The sequence below is a fragment of the Mastigoproctus giganteus genome, chromosome 10, assembly GCF_048544385.1.
Source record: "Mastigoproctus giganteus isolate SK-2022 chromosome 10, ASM4854438v1, whole genome shotgun sequence".
NCBI lineage: Eukaryota > Metazoa > Arthropoda > Arachnida > Uropygi > Thelyphonidae > Mastigoproctus > Mastigoproctus giganteus.
In genome coordinates this window covers 161,287,649-161,313,155 of record NC_143584.1, presented here as the reverse complement: position 1 = coordinate 161,313,155, position 25,507 = coordinate 161,287,649, and the positions used below count along the sequence as shown (strand labels likewise).

The 25,507-nt window shown below is 37.1% G+C and overlaps 1 protein-coding gene across 5 annotated transcripts in view; it reads right to left on the bottom strand.

The window, feature by feature from the left end:
• The window catches only part of mrj (DnaJ heat shock protein family (Hsp40) member B6 mrj), a 242,204-nt gene that overhangs the window by 106,138 nt on the left and 110,559 nt on the right, over window positions 1–25,507 (bottom strand). For all 5 annotated transcript variants that reach the window (XM_090383858.1, XM_090383862.1, XM_090383861.1 and 2 more), the window contains exon 2: window positions 9,004–9,053. The gene's annotated coding sequence lies outside the window, so the exon portion shown is untranslated. The remainder of the gene's footprint in view (window positions 1–9,003; window positions 9,054–25,507) is intronic.

Sequence of the window (25,507 nt, the reverse complement as noted above, 5' to 3'; positions counted from 1 at the left end):
ACGATCAAGTATGAATGCCAGAAACATCCAGCACTATTCAAGGACTGCTCAGCTTTTATTGGGTCAGTTTTGTAGTAGCTTATAAAACTAAAATAAAAGCAACAAACGTTTTCGAAGGAGTGCTTCCCGAAACAGTCATATTTTATTTAAACGATGAACAACGCATAAGGGATGGACTGAAGGTTTGTCACTACAAACAAAGCACGAACACCAAACATTTACGTGTCTTGAATGAAGGAAGTAAATAACAGATCTGCAGAGATATTAAAAAAAAAAAAATTACAAGGATATCAAGAACAGTTGTAAAGCATATTTCATAGGTCTGACATTGAGACTTAAAGTGAAAAACTCCCGTCACCTTTTTCTTGATGAGTCACAATGAATAACACTTCCTGGGCGTCTGTCGCATGTCTTAAAGATTGTAACAGGTTTAGATAAAGTGACGAGATTTGGAAACGTTTGACCTTTTAGTCACGTATGAAGAATTCCAATTGCCAAAAAATTAAGAGATATTTGATCTCTCAGTCACGTAATACGATTGAGAAGGTGGGAAGCAATCTTCATGCGTGTACGTGACTTTTAAATTCTAGAATAAGGAAAAACGGTGTAGTAAGATTACGCCGTATCTTTAAATGCTTACAATAGTCATCGACACCTTTTTTTTTTTTTTCTTTCTTTTTTAACAATGACGTTACGCTATTTGCATATAGCTCTTTGCATATAGTTTTAGGACATGATTAATAAATATAAACATGCGCTAGAAAAGTGATCAAAACCAAATTCTTCGTTATATAAAGCTGCAGCAGAGTGGCAAACATGCTGATAGCGAGATCCACATATCGCGTGTTCGATTCGGCACGACTGCATTAAAATACTACTTGAGTTGTTAATAACAACCATCCTAAAGCTGAATTACCGCAGAATTACTAACAAGAGAACTTTTATTATTGGGCCTCCATAGAGAAAGATAATAATAATCAGGTAAATAATTATTTTACACAACTGTTAAAGTGGAATGGGAAAGCCATATTTGCGCTCACCAGGGAATGACGTTTTAGACATTTAGGGCATTTAAACTCGCTACTTCTGAACATCTAACAGACACTTTTTTACTACTCTTATATGACTGCATGACTCGACAGTCACTGCCTGCTATCCTTGACCGAACAGTGCTTTTGCCCTTGGACTATGCTTCCCACATTCGAGAAGCTCCTGTTACGGAAAAACAGCTGTTAAAGTTGTGACTCCTCTTTTTCATTGTTATTACTTTATTTAGACCTTTCCCTATGCTGAGTTGGAAGTACTGTATAGTATTTAAAATGAAACGTACTCGATGTACACTAGTGTTCAAAGAAAGTGCATCACCTAGGAATTTCGCATTTCTAATCCTTTTTCGCGATGGTATGTTATATTAATGACTAGCATCACAAATAGAAATATAAACAAAAGATATTTATTAATAGTTAAGACGAAGCTAAGTAATATTTGACAAGTGCTCTCAAAATATTCCAAAATGAGCATTTGCAACCTTTATACAACAGTTTTGGTAAACACAACAATTGTGGCTGAAATGTTATCAGAAGCCCTCAATTTGCTTCAGTTTATGATTTTAAAAGGAAAACAAAATGAAAAGTTCACCAGGTGCAAACTAATATTTAGTTGAACCGCCTCTGGCCCTCATGACAGCATCACACCGTCGAGGCATTGACAAGATCCATTTCTGAAGATAATCAACTGATAGTTCGTGGTTCCAAACACGAATTACGAAGTGTCTTTGGTTTCTTTCTGGCAACTGCAGATTCCACACGATGCCAACAGTTCTCTATAGGATTCAGGTCCGAGCTGTTTCCTGGCCAGCTAAGGGTTGTAATGGATCGTTCTTCCAACCATTTTTTCACCTGTAACAAATGTAAACACATTACTGTCGAACCTATAATGCAGAAATAGAAGCTAAAGTAACTACAAAGTGCATACGTACACTTTTCGCCCGATGACAAGGAGCAGAGTCGTCCTGAAAGATGCAGTTACTTGGCAGGTTGAAAAGGTCTCTAATGGTTGGCAGCAATTTGCCTTCCAATATAGCCAGGTATCCATTGGCATTTACGGAACCTTTTATAAATTGCAGGTGACCTACACCGTGATACGAAATGCACCTCCATATCATTTGGTTGGTAGGGAATTTCACTGGAGACTCCATACAGTCTGGATGGTATTCTTCACCACGTCTACGGCGAATCGTTTGTCTCCCATCAGAGCCATGCAGGTTGAATTTCTTCTCATTCGAGAAAATAATTGACTTCCACTGTTTGGGAGTGGAAGTCAGTTATTTTGTGTGAGGAGGGGCTTCTTCTTAGCACGACGGGCTACAAGTCCATTTTTGAAGAGGCGTCTTCTAACTGGTTACAGTTAGAAGATGCACTTGCTACCACTCCTATGTATGTTCTTCCCATTCTCTTTTCAGCTCAGACGAAGCTTTACGGTTTTTGAGGCATACGCGCTTCAAAACGCGGTCCTTTTTTGGCATAGAGACTCGTTTGCGTCCGACTCCTTTATTTCTATCAGCAGACCCAGTATTCTTGAATTTGGAAAGAAATCTACTCACTGTCGACGGATTACAAGACACTCTATAAGCAATATGACGGGAAGAACATCCTTCCTCACGTAAAGCAATAGCATTCTTTCTTCGTGCCGTCAACTGCACGTAACTCGCAATGCTGACACAAGCAAGGAATGACCGCAACTCTTTGTTTGCTCTTTCGCAGGGACAACCGCAGAAGCCTTTCTCTTAATGGACGGTTTGTTTGTTTGTTATTTGGTTTTTAGGAGCATTAGCAATTAAGGCCTTTTTGCTCCGAAATGGACGGTATTACATGTCCTCACAGAGTTACTGCAAATCGAACGTACCTTTAAAGGGACACATAAACTTATGGTATGGTCAACGTGATTCCTATAGCGTCTGCCTGTATGCTCAGGCAGGAGGGTTGCCAGTCACTGGCCCCAACAAGAAACTTTACTGAGCTTTCGTCAGCCATTAAGCAAGTCTCGAGTGTTGCTTGCGACGTGAATAGTCTCGTTATGAACACGAGCAGGCGATTTCATGCCTGTATATATTACCCATGCAGATCACCGCCTTTATTAGGGGGCGCCTCCATAGGCAGGTGGGAAGGAGCAGCAATGCGTAGCACACTCTTCTTGATTAGACCGGGGTTCGAGCCCGTGACTACCAAATACGGAGGATGCGGAAAGGTCAGGGAATAACCACCGCATATCCCCGGAGCAATATGACCTTAGTTGCTAATGCTCCTTAAAACCAAACATTTATAAAGACAACAAAGGCATCGGCGTAGTGTTTCTTAAATATATTCAGATCATCAGAAAGAGTTCAATCGAAAGATGGTTTTGCACCTCTTAAAAAAGAGCAAAAAAAAAAAAAACAAACAAAACATGTCTTAATATTTTATCCAGCTGGAATGAAAAGCCATTATGGGCGAAGTCATTATTCTATCAAAATTTGTTCACCAGAAAGAGCTTGTGCGATTATTAGCAGCGACAAAGAATTTTTGCTTTCACATAAGTCGGACCCACAAAGTATTTTCACACGTACCAAAATATCAAGACACTTACATTGATAGTATCAAAGTGCACGCACCAGTACTTTTCTTTCTCTCTTTCTCCGAGATTTGAAATATTTTATTGATATTTAAATTTGTCCTTCACTAGTCATTGAGTAATTTTGTAATGAAAAATTGGCGCTTAGAATTGTTGATTGATTAATCGTTGTTCAAATGCAGCGTGTACCAACACAGCATATTATATAAGGGGGTTAAGTTTTGTAACTCTGCCTTCTTAAGTGATAATACCAGAATTTTCTATTTTTGCCGAGACCGCCATAATTACTCTACATTCCACTGGGCTTATGTAAATGTGACTTCAATTATTCATTTAATCAGTTGATGCAGATTCATTTGAAAACAATTTTTCCGATACCTTTTTATTTTTCAATCTACGCACTGTTTTACTGAAGTCCAGAATATGTCCACAGGAATTTAATACTTTAAGGCCGACTTGTTTTAAAATAGTGGGGAAGGGCTAACAAGGCTCTGAGACTTAACGCTAATGGTATGGTGAGACTAGAGACCAAATTACCTGCGATATACGATGTAAAATGATCGTATTGTAACTTTTAATGGCGTATGGGTTAAGTTGTGAACAGTAATGGTAAACTATCAAGTCAAAATTGAGTTAACTCATAAAACAGGTAAAATTAAAGTTTAAAATTAAAATAATAAAACCAGCCTCACTCCCTCAAATTATAATTCCCATAATAAATACAGTTCTGAAAATACGAGTAATAGCCGATGTTGAATGTAATAAAAAATATTGAATATACTGTATTAATAAAGTAATTCCTCTCGTTGAAAAATAAACGATAAAACCAAAGGTTATATCGTTTGAATTATACACAAAAGTGAATATATAACATACGAGTTTCATTAGCTTTTAAATGTATTTTATAATCCATTTTATCGAAGGCTTTCCATTACTTTGCATAAAGTTCAGTGGTTTTAGTAAGCACCTGCTTCCACAAGAGAATATGTTTTGTACGGTATCAATCTATGGTTGCAGCAGGCAGAGTATTTAAAACTCTTCATTGTACTTGCTTGAAAATATATACATATATATCTTGACTAGTATAAAAAGTTTAGTACCTCTACGATTACTTCTCTGAACACTTCTCATTTGGCATTTACATTTTTTAACATCGGTTGGCCTTAGTGAAAAGAGTTAAAAAAATGTCTAAGTGCATTATAATCACCTTTGCAAAAACAAAATCCATTCCCTTTGTCCAGAAAGTAGTTACGTTTTGAATAAAACCAGCAGTACATTTTGATTATTACCACCTAGTAGTTTCTTAATTTGAAAACACATTAGAAGGAGTGGACAAACGAAGTGGATAATTTTCTTTTTTTTTTTTGGCCGGTGTTGTATAAGCTTTGCTTCTTTGCATAATATTTCTAAGTTATTGCTAATGTTAATGTCTTCTCTCTTTGGTTTTTGTAGACAAGAAACAGTTCATCCCATTTTGTGAAACAACGCTACACTTATGGATTGGGGGTTATAACTTGCGCTTAGCACTGATTTTACCAGCTTAAAACCCCTGTCATCCATCTTTATACTCTTTTATTAATGCCTTAATTAAATTTCAGTCTGATATATATAAAGATTCAAAATCAATCAAACTGAAATAATATAGTAAACTCCCGCTTTTAGCCCATTTTTTCATCTGGTCCTATGATCAATCCTGGGAAGTGAGGATCTCCACTTGTATAATGCTCTTTGGGGCCGGTTATCCTTTCGAAAGTATATATAAAGAAATGTATATAAGAGAAAAATTGCAAGATTGTAGAACTGGAGTTTGGTTGCAGTTCGTTCAAATAGCGTCGCACCTTTTTAGTCGTAGAGTATTTCATCCATTTTGCATTATATAAAATTAATTTATATAATTTAATAATATATGAAGTAATAAATACTGTATTTTGTGAAATTCAAGTTTTTTTTTTTTACCGTTATTAGCCATTATCCGTGAAATTTTCAGAATAATTTTAATCTACCTGAATTACAACCCGTGCAGTTTACATAGGTTGTTATTGGACTTTTATTAACCATCTGGTACGAGACAGTAAACCATGCAATTTACATAGCCCGTTATGAAGCGTCGATTTACATAAAAAACTTTAGAAAAGTTTAAATAAACTTAAGAACTTAATCAGAAAACGTGTGCACGAACAGGGATGAGGTCATGTACCAGCCATTTGTTATAGTCGTTAGCCGAGGTGTGCTCATAATGCAATTATATGTGCTCCGGAAATTACGGCCATTAGTTGGTGTTTCAAATGACTTTTTTAACGATTTGTTCTCGAAATTTTTATAAAATTTCCTTAACGTTTATGCAAATACATTAAATAGCACTTTTTCAACCTTATTTGATAACAAGATCGGAAGTGAAACTACAAATCCTCTTCCCCCTCCACCTGTGAGCGGACCTGGGCGATATCGTAGTTTTATCTCTAGATGAGACCCACTTAAACTATATGAAATTTCTCACTGTTTACCAAAAAATCATATATTCATATTTAGATAATCCTAAAAAATACCTTCGTTTATCCACTAATAGCAACTAAAAAAAAAACAACCAAGCCGTATTATAATTTATGATAACTGTCTTTGACATAAACTCTGATGTTCATCTGGCAGTAGTTGAATATATTAATATATTATTATTAGCCATATGATGCAAGGAAGCCTGAAGCTTATGCTGCACCGAGAGAGAGAGAGGGGGGGGGGGGAATCACCAAGAATGATGATATCCAGCTGGGGACCCTGGGTGTGCCAAGCCCATACTCACAAGAAGTGAGCTCCTGGTATGTACCTACAAGGAAGACATAATTAAATAACCAGAATCCATTAGAGAGAGAGAAAAAAAAAAAAGCTAACCGAATGAACTGTTTGTGAAAAGTGTCAGTTATATACGAGGGGCATTTGAAAAGTTCGTGGCCTGAGTATGAAGGGTTTATTTGAGGAGTCTGGTAGCTTGTTACTTTTCAACATATTCCCTTTTGGAATCAATATACTTTTGCCACCGATGCTGCAATGCGTTGGATCCAGCTGCGAAGAAAGTTTTCTATTGGGCTTCCAGAATGCATCCATTGCAGCAGTGACGTCACTATCGCTGGGAAAATGGATCCAGCCAGGTATTTTCTCAAATTAGGAAATAGTTGAGAGTCCGATGGTGTTAGATCTGGTGAATGTTGGGGATGGTCCAAGATTCCAGAGCTGCATTCATGCAGTGCAGCCATGACAATGACAGTCTTGTGAGTAGGCGCGTTGTCCTCGTAGAACAAACTCATTTTCTGAGTTTTCCACGGTGTTTGTCTTTGATATTTTCACGCAAAAACCTCAGGTCTGAGTAATATGTCCCTGTGACTGTGTGGCCTTTCTGATGTTATTCCAATAGCAACACTCCATCATCCCAAAAAACTGATGCCATAACCTTACTAAGCTAAGTCGAACGAATCGACTTAGCTTTCTTTGGTGGGGAGAAGAGTTGTGTTTCCACTGTTTGGACTGCTTCTTTGTCTCAATCTGAAAGTATTGGACCCACGTCTCGTCCATGGCCACAAATCTTGCAAGAAAATTTGCTGGATCTGCTTGAAAACGATGCAAATGTTTATTTGTCTTGACGGCTCTTGCGCGTTTCTGATCTACTATCAACATGTATAACTTAATATAACTTTGGGACCCATAGTGCTGACACTTTTTTCATAGCGAGAACCTATTTTGTTATGTGGCACACACGTTCAGATAAGATGCCCCAGATGCTGGCAATGTACAGAACTGTCACTCGTTACCAGATTATGCACACTGTTACATCTGGATTGATGGACGTTGCCGGCCTTCCACAGTGGGTCATGTTCCCTCCCTCCCCCCCTCGTTTAAATTCTGTTGCCCAAAGCCGCCGTAGTCTAGTGGTCAGGCGCGCAGGTGCATAAGTACATGTGCCTTGAGTGACCGGGGTTCAAGCCCGTGACTGCTGAATACGGTGCTGTTTCTTGTATTCTGTCTATCTTGTGAACTCCTCTGACCGTTTGGTCGTTCCGGAGTATAAAAAAAAACAGAAAAAAAAAAAACACCATGGAATAGGAAGGGGCATCCTCCCCCAATATTGTAACCATATCCTCATGAAATGCCTTTGGCGTTAGTCCGTTTTTTCCCCAAATATTGGATGACTGCACGGTGACTGATTTTGTACATCTTTTCTCATTCAGACAACTTTGTTGACTTCAAAGACACCCATATTTAAAAAAAAAAGACGTTATTGAAACTGTATGAACCTTGATGGGTTACTGTTTGAAGTGTTATACATTAAGTACAGAAAAATTTTAACGTTGTACCACTATCCTTTCATGCTGAGGCCACGAACTTTTCAAACCCCCCTTGTATGTGCGCACGCGTGTGTGTGTGTATGCATTAGATAGCAGCAGAGACCGCTTTTTGGTTGCGTGTTTGGCAGCTATTTAAAATGGTGATGCAACTTACAGTGTGTAAAAGTGTTATTTGATTTTCGTTTTTTCGGGCAAAAATATTAAATATCTGCCATAGTTCATCGTCAGTTGATAGATGTTTATGCTAAAACTTCGTGACACTAATCGTAGCAATAATATAAAGTTCCAACAGTTCCACAGTTCTAGAAAAGTTTGACTGCCCCAATATGCAGGAAGTAACCATTGAATTGACTCTACCAGTCATCAAAGCCTACTGAATATTGCAAGGCTTGCCGCGTCTGAAAATAATAAATATGCTTTTTCTCAGCGTTCCCAATGGAATAGGTGAGCCTTAATTGCAATGGCATCTTCCCAGTATTATTGCAATGCCGTTAGCCGCATGCAACTTGCCCAATGGTTTTCATAACTAACAACTTACCTGATATCAGTTGTTTTAAGCTCGGAAAAGAATAAGCCCGTACAGGAGCTTAAGTATAAACACCTTAATTTCGAAATGTAATCTATTTTAAGCAGCACAGTGTTTTTCCTAGACGAACACATGTATGATTCTCCCGTTGGAAAAATACTCGCAGAAGATAAAGAGCATCTGCAGACAACCAAGATCCTAGGATCACTGTCGTGACAGTGATCTGGTAACTTTTTTTTTTTTTTTTTAATACAAGTAAGCTGGTCCCTATCAACTTTCAGTGCTCACTTACATAGGGATTGTTAGTAAACTCGATATTGGCGGTACTTTGAAAAGAATGAATGCTATTTGTGAAGTCTTTAAAGATTGAAAGGCAAGTCCAAAACTTTGTTATTAACAATCATGATCTGCTGCATTACAGATTTATTAAAATTAAAAAAAAAACAAAAAAACTTAAATCGTGGAAATTTATAGAGAAACTAAAATTACTTAATGAATTTTGATTAAAACATGACAAGGTGGATGTTTACTTACCTTGAAGCAGTCACCTCTGTCGTGTGTCCTTGCAGATAACGATGAAACACCTGCAAAAGAAGATGACGTCAGTTTCCTGTATGCTGGGAACTGGGATAGGACATGTTAATGTTAGTTAAACGGTCAATTAAGGTTACCAGATTTTTGGATTTCAAACAGCCAACCTACAGTGGTTTGAATGCCTGAATTTGATGATGGATTAAATATATTTTGGTTTCAGTTTCATTTAAAAACCGTTTCGCATGCAATCTTAAGTGTAGTCACTCTTTTGAATGCCAATAGAAATAAAGGATCGACCTACCGAAACGTTGCACCAGTTCAGAAAAAATTATAGGCATAAACCAGTTCGCTCAATGTTAGGCAATATCTTGTAGTTGGGATTTCCTTTGTTGCATTTTACACTAAATCAGTTCTGAGTGACGTAAAATGCTGGTATTGGTATCCGCCTTTCTTAGAGTATTTTGTGCTTGACTAGCAGCGACCTGTTCGGTTGGAACAGGTAAATACTCGTTCAAAGATTCATCTTTTGAATGAGTATATACCTGTCGCATGTATTGTTACAATGTCCAACTGTATATAATGTTACGTAATAAATTTTCTTTAACGCATCTCTGACGTCATTGCCTACAACAATGTGTATTGTTCTAGGGACTCCTCTTTAATTAATTGATTTAATGTGAAGGACAAACTGAAGTCTTGAAAAACTGAGGGGAATCAATGAAAATGTTGCTTAGCCTAGTAGGATGCCATGATCACTGCCTTAGCACTGTATATGATGAAATGTAAGTCACCAAACTAGCAATCATTAAAAATAAATCATGTGTGTCATTTTTGGACAGTAACCTTAAGACCTACACGCAATATAATCTCCAGGACTCTTTTTAGCTTTGGATCGAAAATGTACACGGAACAGAGAATGTGTATATAATACATATAAGAGTTCTGTCTGCTTTAAAAACGTTTTCAATCCTTAGTGAAGCCTCGGGGGCCAGGCAGTTCTTCTTCAAAGGCAGTTCTGCTTCTTCTTCTGCAAACTTCTTCAAAGGCTAGATGACTGTAAAACTCTTCAAATATGACAAGGCGCAGCACACTGACCTTAAATTTCTCCACACGAAAACATGTTAAATTGCAATGACATTTTTCTGTGACACCATGTATTTATGTTGGGGAATGCGGAATTTTTTTTGGAGTTCATAGTTCAATTGCTCAGAGAGGTAAAAAATGCTAACGAAACAGCACTAGAGTTCAAAGACAGGTCATGATTATCTTGACACGTGACATGGAAGGGTGGTTTAAACAGATATATTTAACCCGAGAGGAAGGTATTTTTAACTCAATGACAACCATTCAAAATGCATCACGCTGAACATCGCGCTAAATATATATCAGGCGAGGATCGTTTTTGGATCCTAAGACATCATGAGTGCAAAGAACAATAATATTTAGTGTCCCTGATACGCAGCGTAATTTTCCAGGTCAAGGTCTTATGTACATAAACAAACAAAATACCTTCTCAAGAAAGACAGAAAAAAAAAATTATGATTAAAAGCGGCACTAGACACAACTGTTCATTACCACTGGTTTTTTACTTTTTATTTAATTATTATTATTATTTTTTTTGCTATAGATAATTACAGGAAGATAAAGTAACTCGTTGAATGAAAATGCAACTTGTTTCATATTTTATTTCCTGTATTACCTTGTTATTATACACGGTATATTTTTTTTTTTTTTTGCCGAGTTTTGCTTTTCTGTTTATTTAAAAAAAAGAAGGAAGCAAATTATTCCTCTGCTACATAATATGTTACTGATTACGGTATTACATATTAAGAACAAAAATGTGAAAATAATGGAAGAGAACAAAAAACGAAAACAAATATGGAATTATAAATATTGTTTTTCACTTTCTGTTGTATGAAATAAAGCAGTTTGTCGATTTTAAAAAGAAATTAAGTATGAAATTTTTTGGATCTTTGAACGCAGTAACCGGTTATAACTGGTCATAAACCCCGAAGGTTTATAACCAGTTTTAGCCGTACTTAATTTAAAGCCACTGACTCAAAGGAACCTAGCTAGTCACAATCTATAAAATAAAATATCCCGTAGGTTATCTTTGTAGTCCGAATAGTGGGGTGGCTCATCGCTTTCATGAATGTTAGCAGATAAATAACAACCGAAACAGTTAAAAGATTGGAAAATTACTCAAAAGAAGGTGCTCGCCCCAGGACTGCGGAAATTATCTTCGCTTTGAGTAATTATGTTCATGTAATTACTCTGTAGGGATAATTTTGTTTACGATAATGCTGCAGTCTATGATGTTCCATTTGAAACAACGGGTCATGGGTCGATACCCACCTTTTCAGATATAAATAAAACTCATATCCAAACTCTTTGCTTATATGGTGATTTTACACGATTTAAATAAATATATATTTGCATATAAATACATAATATATACTAATATAACAGTGTCCTTGTTTGATGCATTTATGACAAACTTTGTGTTTTATTCGCGTTGGCATATGTGTCAAGCGCCTGTTGAATTCACCATATCCGTCTGTCTGTCCGTCTATTCTCATATGATAATTCCACTCCTAGAGGATGGATTTTAATAAATTTGCATATTTCACTCTTTTAGAAATGGGCTGTCCCAAATTTATTTAAAATCAAACTAATAGAAATCTGGCAATCGTTATTTCTTTGTCCGTACATTCGCGCGTGATAACTCGATTCCCAATGGATGGATATCATGAAATTTTATATCTTTCTTTTAGAACGATTTGTGTAGCCTTCATAATTTCGTTAAAATCAGACCAATAGAAATCCAGCAATTATTGTTTTTTCCTTTCTTACATATTACATAAACTGTCCATATGTTGTATAGTGTATTCAGTGAAGCACCGTGTATTGTTTTTTGCCTTGCGCTGTTGGAGAATGAATGGGCAATATGGCTGATTCACAGAAACGATATGTTTTCGGTTCGCGTTTTTTTTTTTTTTTTTGTTATAAATTATTACTATTTGCTAACGTTCCTGAAATATAATATAATGCACTGTGTACATTGACCAACTTGTCTACAGTACATACAAAAAACCAAACTATTATATTTAGGCCACCCGAATAATTAAATTCATCTGCCGTGCTGCGTCTTGTCTGTTAATTGCGTGTGTTCTATGGTTGATTTGTTTGTTTGCTGGACGAAAAACCCCAGTTTCTGGGGGAAAAAACCTTGCTATCTACGCCTGAGACCAATAACTCAGCCACGGAGTGAAAAAAAGCCCATTAAAGTTCCTCGCATCATCGACGGGATTCGAACCCGAGCCTTTTCCACCCGGTGTGGGGAGGACAGTGACGGTACCACTGTGCTACCGCGCAGACTCTACACTACATACAGTGATCCTTGGCGAATTAGGGAGAGGATGTAACACAGGTTCGATTTAGGATAGCACTAATCCTCAAGTCCACCCCTGTTATGTCGCTACTAATCCTTTCCCATTCTTTTAGAATTCTAAAACTGCATAATTTGCGTACCGGTAAACTTTATTTGCTCCTTCCAATTCAGGATCTGTTTGGCACAGCAGTTTGCGAACCCTTGTTCAGGAATAGTAAGAAAATCTCTAGATTAAAATGTCAACGCCTGGAATGAATTCCGGGGGCGTTTCCGACATTTGTTTGTTGCTAAGCATTTATGAATTTGAGAAAAATCTCGATAAAGCATTCTCGGTTCGTTTTTTTTTTTTTTTTATGTGTTCTAAAGTGTTTATGTTGCTACATCAAGGTCAGTCTGAGTCAGTCACAGTTATATAAGAATGACATTTGCAGAAAACATGTGCAGTGTTAGATTTCGTGGTCTTGGACGCATTGATATCGGTTTACATCATAGGGTCAAAGGCTAAGAAAGGCATCGTAGATATTTTCCCTGTGGTGTAAACAGTCACAAAAATAGCATGTCGGGCGCCAGTTTAGAGAGGGAAGAAATGTGAATTCTTCCTTCTTTCAGGAATGCGATCAGTTTACTAGAGAAAATGCATTCAACAATCTATTAAGTTCCAAAGCGTTATACACGACAGTCAGTTTTCTGTGCTACTTAAAACAGTTGTACTCCACTTAAAAAATGAAGAGATGCATGCAAAGTTCTGTGTGCCTAATTGGAACAGTTTCAATTCTTAGGATGTACTTTCTCACAATGGGACTTTACTGGAGCATGTATTTTATTGTGTGGTACTGTAATTAGAGCTATGGGGAGCTTTTTTACTTCGTGATTTAATTCTGCCTACAGGTTGTGGCAGACCACCTGCGATGTTCGAAATACACCGTGTTCGTAAATTCATAGCCTACCAACCCACCTGTTAAGTGTTTTTTTTTTTTTTTTTTTTTTTTAAGAAACATCAGGAATTGTCAGACTTGGACTGATGATTTGAAAGTTGGCCGGACAATTATAAAAGATTTTTCATAACAATTTTCTATTCAAATATTTTTTGACAGTTTTTTTTTTATTATTTTTTATTTTATAAAGTATAATTTAGAGTCCAAGCTGTTTTCCAACATTGATTAAATTTTTTTCCCATTACCTTTATTACATTTATAAATCAAGGAAAATCAATTTTATTTATTAACGGCTTATATCGTTAAACTATCAGTGCAGAAGCATGCGCCAAACTTAACACACCTACTCGTTCAGTCTGGTATGTAACAACGTGTTAGCTGCCATGCTGTTTTTTTTTTTTTTTTGTTCTTGCTAATAACGCATAGGTCATTGCCAACCTGTATTTGCTAATAGCCAGTTTCATCAATCCTTTGTTAACAAGCGTTGTCATGTACATTCAGTCCTCATGATAACATACCTCAAGTGCCCTCTGGCCGTTAACCCCCTACCGCAGACTGGATCATCCCCCTATTTGGTTACCACATGAAATTAAATATAGTGATATATTATAACTATGTACGTTTTAAGTTGTAATTTATTCTTTCGTGCAAACTTGTGCTTGGTATGCGGAATAATAAACACTGGGGTGGGAGGTTAACTTTCAGTGCGTGAAATCTGTTTGTTGTCAAAAAGATAATCAGGACTGTGTGGTGTGTAATATACGTTCATCGCAGTAGCGAAACTACGAATTCTGCATCACTCTCAGCGAGATTTGCGAACCTTGTGATCGTTAAAAACCATACAATAGTGTGATCGTTTACCCTTCTTGGTCTTTCGGACCTCCACGAGTTAGCGGACCTGGCAGTATGGTAGTTTCTCCACTGGTTCATCAGTTGCAAAGCACTTTGTTCAACAGTAATTTCAGCGATACATTGCTTGCACAATTGATTGAAGTGAGATCTAGAATTTTCTAGATAGACTAAGAACGATGGCGTGACTTGTATTCCCCGCAACATGGAGGCTAATTGTCCAAAAGGGATCCACTGCTCAATGTTTTATATTTCTGCTTCCTACTAAAATCAGATTTCACGGCCACCGTGAAATGGTCATTCAGTCATATGACATCATCATTATTATTATCCAATCATCGACTGGATTTGGACCCAGACCTTTGCAAATGGGCAATGAGCACCGAAATGCAATACCTTCGCGGAGGATAATGATAGGTATCCGATTTTATCAGCAAGTATGTTCCTGATCTAAGCCTAGTTTTCAACAGCTGAAATTTTCAAAAACAATAAAATTACGACGTGGACCCCATACTTAACTGTACAGACCAGATGTGTTTTCATTATTAAGGTTCCAAAGAACGCTACGAAATGCTGCCCCACCCTGTTTTAATATAAAAGATACAATCTTTGCCATGAATTATTATACTCTGATTTTCATCTGAACAGACTGCTTTAGTCAGTATATGCTTATCAAATAAAGTTTAAAATACAAAATGTAATTAATTAAAGAAATGGGTGTTTTGATTAACGTAACTTGTCACTGGGCACAATACAGCAGAAAAGCATAATTAGGATAAAGGCATAATTAACGAAACCTCCTATAAGGGGTTTCGTTAATTATGGCTACGCCCCCAGTACGCCAAACAGCGATTGCCGTTGTCACACGTAATCAGATTATTGCAATATGTTATCAACGTATAATTGCAATTTATTGCAATTATACATTGATAACATATTAGTGATTCAAGTAGGGATTCATGTAAGGCATAAGCCTATTTGTATACGTAAAGAGTTATGTCGTAAACAAGCATAAAGTAGCAGAGTACTTTCTGTTCCCAGTTGAGTACAGTACTGTACTTTGAAATACACGAGATTTAGGAAGGCAGATGAGTCACTCTGAAAGTCTGTTGTGGTCGGCAAGACTAAGAAACCAAGGCAGTATGCGCATACAGTCTTTTAATGCCCATTGGCATTAAAATACTGTATGCGCATATTGCCTGTTATCTACTACAACCCATAAATGCTTGATTCATACAAGAAATTACAAAGAATTTGTTCCATAATCACGATGTACCCGAAGTCCAGAAGTACTAGAAAGAAGTGTTGAAATTTTCAGATTGCCAGATAAAAGCGCTTCTAATCCTTGACAATGCCCCCGCACATCCAGATATTGAAAATATGTCCAGTAAGGATGGTAAAATAAAGTGCTTGGCTTTGCCGCCAAACACAACTGCAAGAGTCTCTACAAGCGCAAGTTCCTTGATGAGATGTTTGTAGTGTTGGAAGACAGAATGGATGAAGATAACGACACAAGAGGAAGAAGAATTCCGAAAAATATCAAATCATACATTATCAAGTCTGCTATCTTCAACTGGGCCAATGCATGGAGGGACACTATAAAGGAAACTTTTGTAAATGGCTGGTTAAAAAAAAAAATCTTGCAAAATACAGATGGCGATATTGACTTTAAGTGATGAGAGCCAGAGGACTTCCAGACTGTGTTGGGGGCAGCTGGAGAGACGGAAGTAACGCAGGAGAATATCCAAGATTGGCCTGCACTGGAAGAAGGATTTCAGCTTCTGATAGAGGAAGAAATTGCTGTAGATGTTATTAAAGATTCTGAGGCGCCTCCGTAGCCAGGTGGGCAGGAGCAGCAGTGCGTAGCACACGCTTCTTGATTAGACCGGGGTTCGAGCCCGTGACCACCAAATACGGAGGATGCGGAAAGGTCAGGAAATGACCACCGCATATCCCCGGAGCAATATGGCCTTAGTTGCTAATGCTCCTAAAAACCAAATAAATAAACAAACATTAAAGATTCTTCTGCTATGGAAGAAGAATCAGATAGTGTGAACTAAATGAACTACAAGAATCTACAATTAAGAAGAAACTTCTTAGTTCCGCAAGAGATGGCATTGATGCAGTAATCAATGATGTGGACTCTTCAACAAATCAAAAATTGCAGGGGTATTAAGAATAACTAAAAACTGTGAAGAAGATCCTAATTAAAGAACAGCATCAGAAGTCTGTTCAGACAAAACGTGACAGTTTCTTCAAACCTGCATTATTACGTTCAAAAACAAGTACAACGTTTGAGTCTACTATTGATGGATAAATATTATTATTATTATTATTATTATTATTATTATTAGCTATATGGTGCAAGGAAGCCTGAGACTTATGCTGCACCAGCCAAAAAAAAATTCCCGAGTTACCCTGAGAGAGAGAGAGAGAGAAGGGAATCACCAAGAAAGAGAAGAATGATGATATCCAGCTGAGGACCCTGGGTGTGCCAAGGCCATACTCACCAGATATGAGCCCCTGGGGTCAATATATGTATTGTCTTTTTAGCTTTTAAGTAAAGGCTCTACAGTGATATTTTTTATTTATTTTCATCAGCACTACCTATAGTGCTGATGAAATCACACTTAAGTTTTTCTGTCTTTTACTCCACTAATCCGAACTATCGCTTAATCCGGATGACCTCTCCCCCATATTAATCCGGATTAGCGAGTGTTTACTGTGTATATATCGTAACAGGTCGACCTGCCTTAAATGAAGTGAGTAAGAAACTAAACCTAAAAAGTAAATAAAAACTAAGCTATTTACTGTTTACATTTTTTTTATTCATTTACTGTTCATTTATTTATTCATTTAATGTAATGCTGAGTTAACGTTGAGCTTTCTAGCAATATAAGCATGCTCTTCAGAATAACGAACGAATTCTAACTATACCAGAGCATTCTCATATCACTAGTTCTTGAACCGCACATTACGTACCCCCTAACTTTTGATATTCTGAATTGGAACATGACAGTAATATTCAACTTGCCAACTGTCCTTAAAACAGTTAGTTAATATACGCAGTGCGTTACATTTCAGGCGCCTTAGCAAACAGTAATAATTCATGCTTTATAACAAAAAAAGAAAAAGAAAAATATAACAACTTGCGCGAGCGGAGAAATTTTCGTTTCTGTGCATCCGCCACATTGCCATTTCATTCCTCTAACAAGCCCATGGCAACAAACAATATCTAGCACTTCAGCTACAGTATGCAGTATATGGATATGCCTATGTGATATTTATGAAAATAATAATAATAACTGCTGGATTTCTATTGGTCCAATTTTAATGAAATTTGGGAATGTGCGACAATCATTCTAAAAGACACATTTCATGAAAATCCATTCACTGGAAGTCGAGTTATTACATGCTGACGGACGGATGAAGAAATAGTAATTATCGGATTTCAATTGGTCCGATTGGCTCGACAAATATTTTTTAAAAAGGTTTTTTAAAATATAAAATTTCATGAAAATCAGTCCACCGAAGTCGAGCAGTTACATGCGGACGGACGGACAGGCGAACCTCTGTGTACACGAGTTTCGGCACTCTCCCTTTTTAATTAAATAAAATGTTGCAAGGATAGAATACAGACGTCCCTGTTATGTCGGTGCCTTTAGCCAAATGCCTACTTTGTCTAGAGAGATATTCGATCCTGACCATACCTTAAACTGATGAAAAACAAATCGAGGAATAGTTTTTAAGGGAGGAGTAAAGTCTTGTAAAGCCATGTGATGACGAGTAAAGATTGTAAGGACAGAGTGTAGCGATGTGGACTTCTAAATTTGGAAAAATTTTAAATCAATTCAACAAAGAGAGATGTCGACGTGTCTCGTTATACCCCATGGCAACAGAATATGGACTAATAAACAGTATGCAAAACATTTAATGTTTATTTGTGGACCTCGAACAATACTTTGAGATACATAATCCATCACACTTAAACATATCTAAGACAGATCAGAAGCACCAATGACCCAATTTGATGAGAAATCAACACATGCAGTCCTACTTATTCTAAAAAGAATAATGCCCTCTACCAAATTGGGATAGTCTCCTTATGTGATGGAATATTTTTATTTTTTCAGTGATCTTATCTTTTATTAGTAAATTGAATGTCAAACTACTTTTTGACTGATGCTATGAAACTGTTCAAATCCATCTCTGCTCTTAAGGACTGCATACTCCTGTAAGGATTCCCCTATACAATCGGTAATTGGCTCTCGCGGAACCACTTGCGATTCAATTATTTTTAAGTGTTCCATATAAGATTTCGCAGGTTCTGATGTGAATAACCTTCGATTTTGGTATGTTTATAAATATAACAACGAAGTTCTAAAGTGTGTCAAGACCATTACGATCTGGGCATTCTCATTAGGTTCAGTTTACATCCTGGCCGTCTTGGTTAGTTAAGATGGCGTGTCGTGTGTCGAGGCAACTATGGATATGAGACGGTAGTATATTTTGTGTGTAATAACATGTATTCTTTTGTTGGTTTGCTTGTTTTCCAAACAAAGGCAAGTTTCGAACCCAGGTCTTTTATTTTATAAATGTCTAAATAGAAGGCTAATTTAAGATGTTTCATTTATTCCTGTCCAGTCTTTCCAGAATAAATGTAAATCTATTAAATTTAAATGATTTTAAACTTAATTAAAATTAAATCTCATTGCAATTCAATTAAAAGTATATGTTTAAGGTGATCTGTTCTATTTTGGTGCTAATTAAATTTGCGCTTCTAATTCTATCAGCATAGATGATATTAGCATCTAATATGCAATAATCAGTTTTTCTAAAAAGCAAAAAGCATTTTTTCCTAACAATGGATAAGATATCGAGATCCATATGTTAGATTATGGTCAGGTAGTACGCCAAGATCTGTTTACTTGTAAAGCTCTCAGAAGACATTGTTCTGTTCAAAGGTAAACACCCTCTTTCTCGCTCGCTCTCTTTCGCAGGGGAGGGCGGGGGAAATAAGAGAACCCAAACCATGGTCATTCTGAATAAAGACATATCGCATGCCTTTTGTGTTCCGATGAGGTGGATACAAAGTCCGATTGCATTGAAAGGTCAAGTCCTAGCTTAGTGGGTGTTTCTCTTCTATTGTGTTCAGGCTGGTAATGTCAAATAACGGTTTTGAACTAGCGTTGGCCCTTGACCATCCTTGTCCCGCTGATTTACAGATGCTTTAAGTGCTCTGAAATCTTTGCCAACGCCTTCACACAATTTGTTTTGTTCGCCCGAAGCCATTTCGATACCTCCGCCTGCGACTGGCCAGTCTCCATCCTTTCTAACGCTCGCTCAATCAAGAAATTCCGCCTCTCAGACATCCTTGAGCTGTAGACCACCCAATGCTTCAGTATTAGCCTTTCATCGAATACAAAGCAGCCATGTCTTTGACGTAGCTTTGGGGGAGCGCGTAGGAAAGAAGTTTGCATATTTAGAAACGACGTTTACGGATTTTTTCAATTTCAGGGTAGTCAATTCGTATTAAAAATAAATTTAGAGTTTTAAATTTTTATTTTATATGGAAAAAAAAATCGAAAAATTTAGTTTCTGACATATGGGAAGTTATATTCCTTTTTTGGAAATGCCGTGTTTATTATACCTTCTTTAAGGCTAAAGATTATTACTTGCCACACTCTATCGAATTCTCTTTTGCTAAACAAAACACGCCATTACAAAAATTTTCCAATCATGTGACAAAAACATCCCGAATTGTGATAGTTTTGAATTTTCTTGCTTATCAAGGCCCTATTCTCACAGTACTAAATGGGTTACACCTTATTAACACGTAGTAATAGCGTAGGAAAAACAATCAACCTTATTGTTATTGTCTGTATATGAATAGGCGGATCCTGTCTGCTGACTGGTTTATCAAGATATATTTTCAATGATAAAACTAATGGGAAATGTTAAATGCACGCGCAAATGGCGAGGCACACTGACTACTAAATCCGCTACCGGATTTGCTTTAAAGACCGACGTCGTCCTTTTGTTTTTTTTCCAAACATCTACTGTACTGTATATAGACGCCCATCAAGGAAGGTATTTGACCAAACTGATGAGGCGATACGGAAGTAGAACACTTTACTAATGCACGCATGGGAAAGCAAAAGAGGGTCAGGTCACTGATCATTACTAAGTATCGTCAGAGCAAGGCCTTTTACGGTTTCTTATTTCATTGAACCAAATACATGTGGCTGGTTTTGTATGCGGTCTTGTTTGAACCCCAAAACATCGTTAATTGCGATGTTTTTGTGTTCAAATGCTTTCTGCTTTGCAGATTTACAGTTGGCAAGGCGAATTTAGAAATTGAAATGCATTACATAATTATATGAATGATATAAAAGAATGGTATATGTTATGGGCGGGACCAGAATAAACCCAGACATATACTTTAAATAAGAAATGATGTCTGGATGCATAGGCGCCGGGAAGGGGAAGGGTCTTTTCCCGCCTGCATTTTACACAATATTCCCTTTTACATTCCCGCGTATATTTTTAATAGATTGTCAAAGCGAAAGTTTCTGGCTTTCATAACAGTGCCTCCTCGTCCTCCTTCCCTACAAGCACCATTGTCCTCTCTAGATAAAGTTCTGGTAAGCAGTTTGAAACAATAATTATAAAACAGGTTATTATTAAAATTAAACTTTAATAACATAAATCACTTCTAATTAATAGGACAATAAATGGAAAGCAATTCAGCTTTCGCAGACCCTTGCCTGTTTGTTTTTGTATGAGGCTAGCCTCTTTCTTCTGTAACTGTGAAGTCACACTTCAAGTTAAATATCACTAGAGACAATAAAGTTTAAGCCTTTGCGTTCTTCCTCTCAAAATTTGGTACTTCTCATGGATTTTGATGAACTAAATTAAAAATTGAAGGCAATTTTCCCTGGCACCCACTGATTTAGAGACGAATTGTAGGTTACGTTTATTGAAATAAAAAAAACAACAAAAAAACAAGTTCTTGTTTATACTACGGAACAACCACTAGGTCAGAGTCATTTGCCTGATTTTAACAAGTATTACAATAAACGTCGTAAAATATAATCAGTTATTATTATTATTATATTTTTTTCATTTTCTTTTTATTTTGTAATGGTCAGGAACATCTCTATATGTTGTCAGCAATAGTCTATCAGCGGTATCTTCCTTGGTAGCGTTTCTCCACGGTAGCAGTATCTTGATGAAAACGTTCACCGTGTTCATGGTTATCTTGGAAAAAGTCCAGTCCAAATAGGAATAGAGAAAGTGTATTTTTAGAGACTTATTGCAACCGAGATTTTGGTAGGTTTGTAAATTTTCAATCAAGAGTTTTTATAGTTTTCTGCTCTGTTCTTTCCCAAAAAATGTTTACAAACTTTCTTGAAGGATTTCCAAGATTACAGTCGCTCACATTTGCTGTACAGTACCTGTACAGCGTATGTGAGGTTCTTGATGTGCAATTAATGCAGCATACATTAGGAGCCCGCTTCTCCTGATCATTTAATTTGGAATCAAAACAAAATTCGTATGCTTTCTTTAATAGGAGCATTAGGCTGTTTGTGTGATTTAATTGTATAATAACCACACACATAAAAGTTATATGGTGAATTAATGCATTGATGCGACATTTAAGAACGTTAACTGAAACATCTGTGACTTCCACCGACTGGCCTGTCTGGAAGGTTTGCTTTATATATCCACCAGACGCTAGAGCAGGTGGAGATAAAACAGGTTCGATAAACAATTTAGAAAAATATAGAACAGTTCAACAAGATCTAGAAAGCTTCTGACTCCAGAACTTTTCAATCAGCAGTCCATCAGGCAAACCAAAATCTAAGTACGCGAAAACTAAAATATAAAATGTCTTGCCACTGAGGGTGCTAGGAAAAACCGAGGTATACTTCGGAACCAGCGTTAAATATAAGGGAATTCCATCATATTTTTGTTTAAAAAAATTTCATTTTTGTTAGGTGTATTTAGTTTCTAAACTTTATTCTAGAAATTTTTTTACAATGTCTTTTGTGCTTAAAGAATTAGCAGCACCAGCTACTGTAAATCAGTCTTTTACTGAATTTTTAACCTCCATAAATATTAAATTCTTCTCCTTACAAAGTCTCCCCTTATCCAGCCTTTTAAATGTGATTGCGTTTTCCCCGTTCTTGTAACTTAGACGAAAAATAAAATACATAGAAAAATATATTCTGTTCGTTCGCAATTCATCATAGATAGGGTAGGAAATTAAAGGACACAGTCTAAAAGCTAAGAAGCTTTTTTTTTTTTTTAACAATATGGTGTTTATGTCACTAATTAAGTTAACATGAACTAATGAGTATGTTGTATTTTTTTTTTTTTTTTTAGTAAGATTCTAGGCTCGTCAGACTTAGACCATGTTGCTATCTTGTATATTATGTCCGTAAATTTTGTTTTGTTCTGTGTAGTCGATTTGCCTGTTTGCTGGACGTAAAATTCTAGTTTCCGGGAGAAAAAAGATTATGTAACTATCTCATGAGATTGACTAACTTAGTCGTCGTGAAAAAAGCTCATATAAATTCCTCACATCGTTGACGGGATTTTAACCCGGGCCTTTTCCACCCGGTGGGATGATGGTGCTTATATGCATTGTGCTACCCGCCAGGGCAGTTACGAGTAATAACTGCCCCGCCCCATGGCTTACAATATCTCACTAGGCGTGATGCAGTTGAAACTGAAATTCGTCGGACTCGACCACGCTTTCTCAGTGACGGCTACAACTCAAACAGTAATGACCGTGGGCATCGTTGGAGAAGGGATGAGGAGTCATTTCTCCCCCTGCAAATTAGAACAATAATTTTTACGCTATTTCTTGCCTTTTACTAGACTTTCAATGGACAGACAATGGACTTCATAACGTGTGACTCCTCCACCTTATCGAAAAATGCCTTTTCGACGTTCATGGTGGTCTTCTTCTACCGTAGCTTATATTAAAGCAAGTCCAATTCATCCGTAAGTGATTGGATTTTGAAAAGTCACAGTTTGGATTCCATAGATGCCGTCGGGGAATGACCACCCATTTTGAATACTCGTTCTCTGGCAGCACTTTCTAGACGGACCTTCAAAATCTGTTAGGTCATGACGTTTGTCCATTTTATCGTAACATTTATTACTGTAACGTGAATAAGTGACATGAGAAACGGCTACCGATGTCAGCTTTCATTCTCTGCAGGGAAGGTTGATGCCTTGTGTGTTATGCAAGTGTAAAAATAACTTCTCATAAACTAAAATATTGCTTTTTGAATGGTTAAGCTGTGAGTATTATCAGGGGATAACTGGTGGTAATAGTTTGAATGCCATTGCATATATACAGTGCACACATATACGAGCACTGGCACCTCCGTAGCCAGGTGGGAAGGAGCAGCAGTGCATAGCGCACGCTTCTTGATTAGACCGGGGTTCGAGCCCATCACCACCAAATACGGAGGATGCGGAAAGTCAGGGAATGACCACCGCATATCCCGGAGCAATATGGCCTTAGTTGCTAATGCTCCTAAAAAAAAAAAAAAATAAAATAAAAAAAAATAACACGAGGACTCAGATGTTTTCAGTTGTCCACAAAGTTGGTAAATTCACCCAGAGAGGAAAGCTACTCAACGAATCTGCTCGAAGATCCCTGTTTCCATCATACAAAGCAAACAGTAGGCTTCCGCATAATATTTTCAGACTTCACCAACAATGAAGTTGTGACAATAAAACTTATCCTCTTTAAATCAGTATTGTGTCGTTCAGTAAGACTTTCGCTGATAAACTAGGCTAACTAACTGACTACGGGAGGGTGTATGTTCCGGTCCGGTAACAACACCCAACCGTTTGTAGACGACCTTTCGATAGCTTTACCTGCAATCTATCTCGCCCACGCCTCCTATCTCTAAACTACCTCCGATCCACTTACAACGTAAGGTAGGCTGGGGCCTCGTGCTGACCTCGACACCGATTTTCGTACGTGGGACTATCACGAGAGACCTTATTTGTACTCTACCCCACGCAAGTCAGGGTGGAAACTAAGGTACCTATCGGGATTTCTTCTCTTTTCGTTTGAGATGTGATAGGGTTGATATCAAGAGAAACAGCAATTCTACAGTATAGAAAGGAGTGCAACGCTATATTTCCTTAAGAAATAAATATCGTAAAGTATCGAGAGGGGAAATCCCTGGTACTGGGCGGTGATAATATGACATCTTTATATGGTAGAATATATATGAGTAGAGTATATAGTTTTTGGACTATACTACGAGGGTTGTTCAATTAGAACACGTTTAAGGCTTTCCTTATAATTTTTTTTATTTTTGAAAAATTAAGACTAATCTTTTGCATTTACCATGATAAAGATTACTTTTCAAAGATTACAACTCGAACGCTGAAGTCAAATCATTCTTAAACGACTGGTTTTACTTCAGCTTCCGAATTGAAACGACGTCCCTTTAAAGTTTTTTCCCCGACCAATGAAAGTCATGACAAATGTGGAATGTTCGCAGGGTGTTCTAGTGACTCCCAGAATATCTTTTGAAGCACGGAATTAGCAATGTGTGGGTGTGCATTAGCATGAAGAAGGATGATTGCCCCTGAGTGTTTAAAAGTTCAAACGTATTATTCCAAGTTAATGTTGGTATCAGGTTCTTTAAAGTCTAATCCCAGAAGATCGTGATGGTCGAAGAAAAACATATTACCATAACTTTTCCTACAGAAATCTAGGATCGACATTTTTTTCTCTCCTGGAGACTTGAGAATTCTTCCTGAGTCCTTGAAGATTTTGCCCTTCCTCAATTAAAAACTGAATCGGTGCACGCTGGTCCGTTTTGAGCACAGTGTTGAAATGGCACAAAAAATTACACATAACAATATGCAAATGAAACTAAGGAGATCTTGTAATGAATGCATTAGCGTGCTCCGGTCTCTTTACCACACCCGTCTGCGAATTATCACGCGCATAGAATGTTTTAATTGAACAACGCTTGTATATTTGCTTTTTAGGAGGAAATTTTGATTTATTTTTAGTTATTAATCAACTAGCATTCCATTTTTATCCATTCCCTTCCCGATGAAGTCCCAAAATTCATTTTCTTTAAAGAAAAAAAATTTCGCTTCACCGGGTCAGCTCATTCCGATATCTTTTAAAATTACGATCATTGAAAGATTCGTACACCGAGGGTGAACGGTTACAATTTCGGTTATAGGAACAAAGGTGTGTGTTATGAGATCCAGAGAAGAATGTATATAATGAAATTGATGTAATTGCGTGAAATTATTGTTTCAAGAATTTGTTTTT